Source organism: Bubalus bubalis, chromosome 2, assembly GCF_019923935.1.
Source record: "Bubalus bubalis isolate 160015118507 breed Murrah chromosome 2, NDDB_SH_1, whole genome shotgun sequence".
Taxonomy (NCBI): domain Eukaryota; kingdom Metazoa; phylum Chordata; class Mammalia; order Artiodactyla; family Bovidae; genus Bubalus; species Bubalus bubalis.
Window position 1 is genome coordinate 48,322,087 of NC_059158.1, and position 10,414 is coordinate 48,332,500.

Here is a 10,414-nt window from a genome sequence, read left to right on the forward strand (position 1 = left end):
GCAAACTGTCAGATTGCTGAACTCTGAGCCACCCCATGCAAGCCCAGGGAGGAGGTCCACATGGTGTACATATGCAAAGCAAAACAGTACTCACAAATAATGTGCCCCTGGGGAAAAATGCCCAGGGCCCTACTGATTTAAATAGTATCTATAATATGCAGTGGTTCAAAAGTGTCAAAAGGAGGTAACGACATAAAAATACTACTATCATATACATAAACAGTGTTCAAACGACTGCACAGTTGCACTCACCTCACATGTTAGCAAAGTAATGCTCAAAATTCCAAAAGCTGGCTTCAATACTACATGAATCAAGAACTCTCAGATGTTCAAGCTAGATTTAGAAAAGGCAAAGGAACCAGAGATCAAATTGCCAACATCTGCTGGATCATTGAAAAAGCAAGACAATTGCAGAAAAACATCTACTTCCGCTTCACTGATGACACTAAAGCCTTTGACTGAGTGGATCGCAACAAACGGTGGAAAATTCTGAAAGAGATGGGAATACCAGACCACCTGACCTGCCTCCTGAGAAACCTGTATGCAAGTCAGGAAGCAACAGTTAGAACCGGACATGGAAAAACAGACTGGTTGCAAATTAGGGAAGGAATATGTCCACCCTGCTTATTTAATGTATATGCAGAGTACATCATGCAAAATGCCAGGCTGGATGAAGCACAAGCTGGAATCAAAATTGCCAGGAGAAATATCAGTAATTTCAGGTATGCAGATGAAACCACCCTTATGGCAGAAAACAAAGAGGAACTAAAGTGCCTCTTTAGGAAAGTTAAAGAGGCAAGTGAAAAAGCTGTATTAAAACTCAACACTCAAAAATCAAAGATCATAGCATCCCGTCCCATGACTTCAAGGCAAATAGATGGGGAAACAATGGAAACAGTGACAGACTTTATTTTGGGGGGCTCCAAAATCATTGCAGCCATCTCCAGAAATTAAAAGACACTTGCTCCTTGGGAGAAAAGCTATGGCAAACCTAGACAACATATTAAAAAGCAGACACATTACTTTGCCAACAAAGGTCCAGATAGTCAAAGTTATGGTTTTTCCAGTAGTCACATATGGATGTGAGAGCTGGACCATAAAGAAGGCTGAGTGCCGAAGAATTGATGCTTTTGCTCTGTGGTGCTGGAGAAGACTCTTGAGAGTCCCTTGGACTGCAAGGAAATCAAACCAGTCAATCCTAAAGGAAATCAGTCCTGAATATTCACTGGAAGGACTGATGCTGAAGCTCCAATACTTTGGCCACCCGACGCAAAGAACTGACTCATTGGACAAGACCCTGATACTGGGAAAGATTGAGGGCAGGAGGAGAAGGGGTTGACAGAGGATGAGATGGTTGGATGGCATCACCGACTCAATGGACATGAGTTTGAGTAAGCTCTGGAAGATTGTGAAGGACAGGGAAGCCTGGCGTGCTGCAGTCCATGGGGTCGAAAAGAGTCAGACACAACTGAGCGACTCAACAACAACAACATATACACACTACTACATATAACATAGATAATGAACAAGGACCTACTGTATAACACAGGGAAGTCTACTCAGTATTCTGTAATAACCTCTATGGGGAAAGAATCTGACAAAGAATGAATATATGTACACATATAACTGAATCATTTTGCCAAATGCCTGAAAGTAACACAACATTGTAGTAATAAATCGACTATACTTTAATATAAAATTAAATTTAAAATAAAATATTCAAATCTCTAAAGTTAAATTTTGAAATATCATTAAAATTTCAAAATAAACTTAATAAAATTGAAATTTAAGTAAACTTAAAAAAAAAGATTACTAATCATTCATGAAAGATATGTGATAAAGGACTGATATCTGAAAGACACAAAGGACTCAAAATTCAACAGGAAAAAAACAAAAGGCAAAAGATCTGACCAGACAACTCACCAAAGGAGATACATAAATGCAAATGCACATATGAAAAGATACTCCACATCACATGTCACTAGGGAAGTGCAAATTAAACCAATTCAATGCTACCGCACCCTATCAGAATGGCTAAAATCCAAAACACTGCCAACACCAAATGCTAAGGAGGATGTGGAGTGACAAGGAACTCTCATTCAACAGGAATCTCATTCACTGCTGGTGGAAACGAAAAATGGTGCAACCCCTTTGGAAGAGAGTTTAGCGGTTTCTTAAAGGGTAAACACAAGCTTACCTATGATCCAGCACTCACACTCCCAGGTATTTACCCAAATGACTTCCCTGGTGGCTTAAGTGTCTGCCTACAATGCGGGAGACCTGGGTTCAATCCCTGGGTTGGGAAGATCTCCTGGAGAAGGAAATGGCAACCAACTCCAGTATTCTTGCCTGGAAAATCCCATGGATGGCGGAGCCTGGTGGGCTACAGTCCATGGGGTCACAAAGAGTCAGACATGACTGAGTGACTTCACTTTTACTTTCTTTACTCAAAATTGACAGAAGTTGAAAGCAACCAAGATGTCCTTCAAAAGTTGAATGAATAAACAAATGTAAATTCATACAATGGAATACTATTCAATAGTAAAAAGAAATGATCCATCAAGCCATGAAGAGACATGGAGGAACCTTAAATGCACATTACTAAGTGAAAGAAGGGCTTCCCTTGCGGCTCAGCTGGTAAATCCACCTGTAATGTGGGAGACCTGGGTTCAATCACTGAGTTGGGAAGATCCCCTGGAGAAGGGAAAGGCTACCCACTCCAGTATTCTGGCCTGGAGAACTCCATGGACTGTATAGTCCATGGGGTCACAAAGAGTCAGGCACGACTGAGTGACTTTCACTTTCAAGGGAAAGAAACCAGTCTAAAGAGACTACATACTGTATAATTCCAACTACAGGAAATTCTGGAAAAGATTAAACTATATGGAGACAAAAAAAAGATCAGTGGTTGCCAGAAGCATGGGAGAATGAAGAGGCAGAGCACAGGACTTGGGGGCTATCAAACTATTCCGTATGATCCTGTAATAGTGAACACACGACATGCATGTGTCGGCTCCCAAAGAACTGTACATATTCAACATAGTTTTGAAAGTCCCAGCCACAGAAATCAGACAAGAAAAAGAAATAAAAGGAATCCAAATTGGAAAAAAAGAGAAAACTGTCACTGTTGGCAGATGACACAATACTATACAAAGAAAAGCCTGCAGACACCACCAGAAAACTACTAGAGCTCATCGATGAATTTGGTTAAGCTGCAGGATACAAAATTAATACATAGAAAGCTGTCGCATTTCTATACACTAATAATGAAGTATCAGAAAGAAATTAAGGCAACAATCCCATTTACCATCACATCAAAAAGAATAAAACACCTCGGAATAAACCTAGCTAAGGAAGTAAAAGAGCTGTACTCAGAAAACTATAAGATCAATGAAAAAAACTGGAGACAACAGAAACAGTTGCAAAGATACACTGTGGTTTTGGACAGGAAGAATTAATACTGTTGAAATAAGCATACTACCCAAGGCAAACTACACCAATGCAACTCCTATCAAAACACTGATGGCATTTTTCACAGAACTGGAACAAATAATTTTAAAATTTGTATGGAAAAACAAAAGACCCTGAAGAGCCACAACAATCTTGAGAAGGAAGAACACAGCTGAAAGAATCAGGCTCCTTGACTTGAGACCACATATAAAACTACGAACAGTGTGATAGGGGCACAAAAGCACACACATAGACCAATGAAACAGGAGAGAGCCCAGAGAGAGCTGTGCAGTGTTACAAACCCAAACTGGACCTTAGTTAATACTAATGTACCAATATTGGTTCATCAATTAAACAAATGCACCAATGCACACCAATGCAAGATATCAAAAGGGGAAACTGTGGGGAGGGGAGGGAGCACCGGAGAACTCTGTACTCTCTGCTCAATTTTTCCATAAAACCAAAACTTCCCTAAAAAAGAAAAAAATTTGTTTTTTATGGCCACTGCCCTAGGAGGAGTTGCATTCTTAGGTCTACCTCATTCACTGACTATGTAATCTCTACTGCCCAAAATACCTCATATGCCCTATTTTATCCCACATTTATTAACATAAAATGGCTTCCCTTGTGGCTCAGCTGGTAAAGAATCCGCCTGCAATTCGGGAAACCTGGGTCCGATCCCTGGGTTGGGAAGATCCCCTGGAGAAGGGAAAGGCTACCCACTCCAGTATTCTGGCCTGGAGCGTAGAGTTGGACGTGACTGAGCGACTTTCATTTCAGTTTTTAACCTAGTGAGGTGGAAAGAGAAGGAGGTCCGCCTTTCTCCCTTCAGGAGCGTAAAATAAGCCACCGAATAGTTCTGCTTCATGGCCAGCATCACGAAGACAAACTGTCCCACTGGCACGGCCAGCATGGAGAACTGTACCAGTGAAAAGAGGGGCATGTTTTTAATTCACTGGGACAATGGTATCTTTGTATAATGCCTTTAATACCAGGATTCACTGGGAAATATTTTCACCCACTAGAGAAAAATCAGGACTTTGTCAGCTCCCTTTGACGATTCTTTCCAGGAAACATCTCAGGCATGTATCAAGGCAGCCACATTCATCAGTGACATTTACAAAACATAATTCTTTTCAAAAATCTCAATCTAAATACACACTGGAAATGCTCATACTAACATTCTATTTTGTTTTCATGGATATCTACCCATTAGAATATATAATCCAGCTAAGATACAACAGGTTCAAGCTCCAAAGTCTATTTAATATTTGAACTAAATCTCTGTGAATTTTTAAACTATTACTTTTTATTTCATGTATCCATTTAACACACTTCAGAAAGATCTACTAATAAAATCATAATCCTAATTTTTAAAATATGCTTAAAAATACTATTTCTGCAACATTTCCTGGTCAGTATAACAAAACTCAAAATACATAGTTTATGTCAAATATACACTTGATGTTCAAATGTCATTGCTACCAGTTTTAGCTATTTGATTTCAGGAAAATTAACTTCTCTAAGCCTCAATGTTCATATTGGTGAAAGAGCAGTAGTGAAATAGTTATGAGATTCAGAAATGAGAGAGAACTCATTTGCAATACACTGCCCTGTGCCTGTCATATAAGTGCATGTGTGCTAAGTCACTTCAGTCGTGTCCAACTCTTTGCAATCCTGTGGACCGTCGCCTGCCACGATCCTCCAGGGATTCTCCAGGCAAGAATACTGGAGTGGGTTGCCATGCCCTCCTCCAGGGGATCTTCCTGACCCAGGGATCAAACCCAAGTCTCTTATGTCTCCTGTAGTGGTTCTTTACCACTAGGACCGCCCGGGAAGCCCTAACAATGATTAATATTAAGAATTTTTTTTCTAATGTTATGTCAACTACACCCCTTTTATAAAAAAAAGAGGAAAAAGACTATTTCAAAACAGCATTTTCTTTTTTTGATAAATATTTGTTGTTGTTGTTCAGTAGCTCAGTTGTGTCCGACTCTTTGCAGCCCCATGGACTGCAGCAGGCTAGGCTTCCCTGTCCTTCACCATCTCCCAGAGTTTGCTCAAACTCATGTCCATTGAGTCGGTGATGCCATCCAACCATCTCATCCTGTCACCCTCTTTTCCTCCTGCCCTCAATCTTTCCCAGCATCAGGGTCTTTTCCATTGAGTCAGCTCTTTGCATCATTTACTGAATTTACTGGATTCCATCCATCTACAGCTAAGCTAAAGGTCTATTTAACAGCAGCTTTAAATGAATTTATAAAACTCCAAACTATGTTTTGTAATGAACATACACTATAAGAGATTTTTTACATATTAAAAAGGCCCCAAGTATCTTCAACTGTAACTTCTACAACAAAGTCATTGCACCCCATCCTGTCCCCACACATACAGCCAACCATCAGCCATGCTATAAGTTTCTGAAGTAAGCTCCTATTGAACCAGCCTTCCATTCAACCACCCCAATCTTTCGGTGGCTCCTGAGGCTCCCGTCCCATTCAGTCTCCACACTGTTACCAGAGGTATCTTCCTGAAACTGATCTAATACCCTGGCAAAGATCATGAGAGTTCCCTGCCTAGAGAAGAAACCCCAAATCTGGTGCTGGCTATGGCATCCCAGGCTCTCTTCAACCTGGTCCATATTCAGCCAGATCCACCTTCCCATAACCGCCACCCCATCCCATTCAGCCAAACTCTCCAAATGAGTTCTGTGGTTCTGCTAATGCAACAGAATTGCCCCGCCAGACCCTCCCCCTGAGGCTCTCCTCCCTGCCACCTTCAGCCTCTGTCCACGGAAAATTCCACCTGACCTGAAGGACAGAGTTTTCCCCGATACCCAACCCCAGGAGGACTATTTGCTTCCTCTTCTGAATGAAAAGAGAGTAGAGTAGAAAACTATGACAAATATAATTACATTAAAGGAGTAGACCATACAGTGAAATATTACTCAGCCATAAAAAAGAAATAATCCTATCTGTGGCAACATTGATAAACCTAGATATTATCATACTAAGTGAACAAGTCAGACAGAGAAAGACAAATATCATAAGCTATCTCTTATATGTGGAATCTTAAAAAAGATCAAATGAACTTTAATTTATAAGACATAAATAGACTCACAAACACAGAAAACAAACTTAGGGTTACCAAAAGGGAAAGGGGGGAGATAAATTAGGAGCTTGGGATTAACATTTCCATACTACTATCTATAAAATAGGTAACCAAGATATTGAGAATAGTTCCTGGTGCTATACAATAGGTCCTTGTTGGTTACCTATTTTATAGATAGTAGTATGTATATGTTAATTCCAAACTCCTATTTTAGTGGTGGCTTATTAGTTCCATTTTCCTTACCAGGACCTCCTGTTTTAAAATAACACATGCAAATGGTTATTAGGGTGCCTGGTCAGGGTGGGCAGTTTCAGTCAGGGTGCTTCCTCTAATACTTCCCTTTCTTCCCATCTGGAATTGAGATGCAAAGGCTGGAAGAGCAGCAGCCATCTTGTAACGAGAGAACAACCACATGATGGCCAAGAAGCAACAACAAGTCTGGGTCCTAGTGGCAAAGAGAGGTTCCCCACAGAACCCAGTCCCTGAGAAAAAGAAAACATCATCAACTGTTTTTTGCTACAAACATCCAAACACAGTCTTAGCTAACACTCATTACTAGTTAAACCTATTTCATTTTTTAAAAGAAAAGAAAAGGCCCAGATCATACCTAGCTACAAGTAGCACTATCTCGATGTGCAATGCTCAGTCACTCAGTCCTATCTGACACTTTGTTACCCCATGGACTGTAGCCCTCCAGACTCTTCAGTCCATGGGATTTCCCAGATAAGAATCCTGGAGTGGGTTGCCATCTCCTTCTCCAGGGTTCTTCCCAATCATGATGAGGCCCTACTAAAGATCACTCACTACACAACTGACTATGAATCTCAAAGAGGAGATGAAATCTGAAATCAAGATTTTGCAGAATCCTGAAGCCAACTGAAAACCACTGAGGTCACATGGATTGAAGGGGGCAAAGTTCTCTGAAATCTTTACACTCCAGCTTCCAATTCAGCCAGCACCAGAGTTAATTTACACAGTAAAAGATAGGATTTTGACCATTCAGGTATCTATGTATGCCTTAAAAGTGAACTGAAAATGAAAATTACAGCTGGACTAGTTCTCAGCTCCTTTTGTCACCATGCACAAAAGCAGAATCACGGGGCCTTAATGTGAAAAGGGATTAAAGCAACTCCTCAGCGTTTTCATGGAAAATAGAAACTTCTGTCTTTTTTCTTAATCAAAGAGGGTTTTTTCATGATCTATACACACAGATTGGAGAAGGCAATGGCAACCCACTCCAGCACTCTTGCCTGTAAAATCCCATAGACGGAGGAGCCTGGTAGGCTGCAGTCCATGGGGTCCTAAGAGTTGGACACAACTGAGCGACTTCACTTTTACTTTTCACTTTCATGCATTGGAGAAGGAAATGGCAACCTACTCCAGTGTTCTTGCCTGGAGAATCCCAGGGACAGAGGGGCCTGGTGGGCTGCCGTCTATGGGGTCGCACAGAGTCAGACACGACTGAAGCAACTTAGCAGCAGCAGCAGCAGCATACACACAGATACCTAGTCATCCATAAGTAAGAAATCTGCCATTCAGCTTTCACAGAGAATAAGATGAAACCCTTGTTATAGTTATTTGGGGATAACTGATCAATTTCCAGGTCAATGGGAAAATACTCATTTTCTTGGACCAAAATAATTTACCTTCCTTGTCCATTAAGTCTAAAATGTATAGAATAAAATTCACTGGATTCACATTCAGTTCAGTTCAGTTGCTGAGTCGTGTCTGATTCACATTAGCGCTCTCATTTTCACACTTAACATCAATTTTAAAAATTAACAATGTGTTGAGAAAAGAAAATCTTTCATCACATACTCAAACAGCAGAATTTCACAGTGACAGCTAAGTAATACTAGTAATATAACAATACATAGAAATTAATTCTAATAACAGTATGTAAGTTGGTTTCCTTATACTGACAGGGAAGACAAGAGGGATGCTGTGCATCTTTTATGCTAACCTACTAAAAATGTTTTATATTACATGGTAAATACCCTGGATAATTCACTGTAAGATATTAAAGAAAGTCACTGATATGGGCTATTTCTAGTATAAACAATAATAAAGAAATATGTTTTATTTGTAAATAAATGCTTTTATTCACCCTGCCTCTGGCAATCTGCTGAATTAATGAGATTTTTTTTTTTTTTAATCAGATGCCTTGAACATCCTAGCAATAAATACATTTTATAAATAAAGGTACTGGAATATGAATCAGAACACGGCACCCTTCTCTGCAGCAAATAGCTCTTTCTGTGTTATTCTAATTCAACAGACAGTTGCCTCTTTTCACTCAAAAGTAAGGACCAAAGCAAGACCCAAGAATAGACTACACCATAAATAATTAGGGCTCACTCACTTGCCGCTATTCTTGTTCTGATCCAGAAGGCTAGGTTTGAAGTTCTTCCAAAGCCATCTGAGGACTCAACTCTCAACTTCTAAACCTAATAGTCATAATTGCTAACGTTATACATTACTGTAATTCTCCGTTTCTGTCAACAGACAAATTCTGAATTTGTTACAGCTGACCCACACTTTCAACAGCTGGGGCATATGATCACTTGGCAACCTGATACCACTCCAGCCAAACGCAAAGTCACCCTGGAATCAAGGAACTTGGTCAGAAATGAATATCGAAATAAGCTCTCAAGTTCAAATGGGAATGGAAAATGTTTTGAACAATGCACGATTTCAGAAATTGGAACAACTGTACTTTGAAAGTTGAGTGAGCTGACACTCCCTATTCACAGCCTACAATTCTTTTCTGATTAGATCAGCCCCCACAGCAAGTCATCGGGATAATAAGCACTGTAATGAAGTCATCGAATTGGATACTGATGGGAAATCATAACCGGCTTCAAAATACATCGGGAAACAATGAGTTTTCCAGGTCTCTAGCTTTCCACATAACGCACTGGCCAATACTCTTACTTTTCTTTCCAAGACCAGATGAAACACAGAACATCTATAAAGCCGAGGACAAACTGATGACTTATGCATTTTAACACAACAAAGAAGATGAAGGAAACAACCTCCACTTTTTCAGCAAATTCGGGACTACAGGTTTGAAAATGTGGATGTGTAAAGTTCCATACTGATTATTAGGCTATAATGAAAATGAGATAAAGTGAAATCGGCAACAACCTCCAGGATCTTCTATTTCCTTTTACTTCCAAAGGCAAATAAAAACCATCTTTTACAGAATGTCCACTTCCTCAAGGCAAGTCAAATCAGCACCTCAGTTATTTCTGTTTTCTAAGTCATCTGCAAGTACCCACATGTCACAGAGGTAAAACTTGATGGGACAAAAATTCATACAGCTATCTTTTTTTTTTCTTCAAAAGTAAAAAAGGTATTTACTTTCAAACTTTCAGACTCTCTTTCTGACCTTAAAGAACACAGGTGTACCTGTTCCATAAGGTTTATTAGTGTGTTGCAATATCTCTCATTTTTAAGGTTCTGGAACAACTGATTAAGACTCTTATTTTTAAATGGAAGTATAGATGTAAACATGAGTGTATTGGACGTGAACGCATATACAGATGCTACAAATGTGCTTTAGCCTAAAATATCATAGCACTTGCTCAGTGGCAGCATCATACAATAGAGCCTTGGCACAAAGGAATTCTGATTGTGCTGTATACAGAATTCTACATGCATTAAAGGAATGTCAAAAATAAAATATGTTCTAGAAGGAGATGAAACATGTTCATGTAGATTTTGAGCTTTGGGGGGAGGGGGCCTGGAATTTAATTATTCAGTTCATGCATCTTTAACCATATAATCCCCATTCAATTTACAGAAATTGAGTTTCTTAAGACCAAAGCAAATATTCAAAAGAAGCAAGACC

At 39.7% G+C, this 10,414-nt stretch overlaps 1 protein-coding gene across 26 annotated transcripts in view; it reads right to left on the minus strand.

Annotated features, from left to right (window-relative positions):
• Positions 1-10,414, minus strand: part of DST (dystonin) — a 513,843-nt gene that overhangs the window by 390,564 nt on the left and 112,865 nt on the right. The window lies entirely within an intron of this gene.